Below are 766 nucleotides of genomic sequence, written 5' to 3'. Positions count from 1 at the left end.
CAGAGATAATTTTCATGATACAAGGTCACAAATTTAGAGGAGAAGTATCAGAAAGTCCTTATCTGCATCTTGAAACATTTTTAGAGATTTGTGATTTAGTGAAATGTGAAGGAGTATCAGCAGATGCAGTTCGATTGATGGTATTTTCTTTCAGTATCACGGATAAAGCAAGGACTTGGCTATATTCTCTCTATCCTCAAAGCATCACAAGTTGGGAACAATTGGAGAAGCAATTTCTGAATCATTTTTTCCCTCCAAGTAGAACAGTGTATATGAGGAATTGCATAACAAATTTTTCTCAAACATATGGAGAATCATTATTTGAAGCATGGGATAGATTCAAGAGTCTTCAAAGACAGTGCCCTCATCATGGTTTTGAAAAATGGTTGATTTTGCACATATTATATGGGGGGAATTTCTTTCTCAGACAAGAGTTTATTAGATTCATCAGCTGGAGGTTCTTTTATGGACAAAAGTGTAGATGAAGCTCATTCATTAATTGATCAAGTAACATTGATCCTCCATGAATGGTCGAACAAAAGTTGGATGGAATTTCCCTTAGATATTCAAGAAGTGCAAGCCATAAATGTAAAAGAGTGTAACACCCACGAAATTTTTAGCTATACATATGGGTATTCTCTTTTAGAATAAAAAGAGAAAAGGAAATAAAACCAAAAAGAAATAAAAAGAGAGAGAAGTTAAGGCTTGAACCTTGAACCCCTCACAATAGATAAAGCTAAATTGGTGTATGATAACCAATAGAGTC

The 766-nt window shown here is 34.2% G+C and overlaps 1 non-coding gene across 1 annotated transcript; it reads right to left on the bottom strand.

Moving 5' to 3' along the window:
- Positions 1–270: 270 nt before the first annotated feature.
- On the bottom strand, positions 271–376 carry LOC121988036. The gene has a single exon (XR_006113798.1). It is a non-coding gene; the product is annotated as a small nucleolar RNA R71 (small nucleolar RNA).
- Between the last annotated feature and the right edge of the window lie 390 nt (positions 377–766).

Source organism: Zingiber officinale, chromosome 5B, assembly GCF_018446385.1.
Source record: "Zingiber officinale cultivar Zhangliang chromosome 5B, Zo_v1.1, whole genome shotgun sequence".
NCBI classification, from domain to species: Eukaryota; Viridiplantae; Streptophyta; class Magnoliopsida; order Zingiberales; family Zingiberaceae; genus Zingiber; species Zingiber officinale.
The sequence above is the reverse complement of the archived record's forward strand: the minus strand, read 5'-3'. Positions and strand labels throughout refer to the sequence as shown.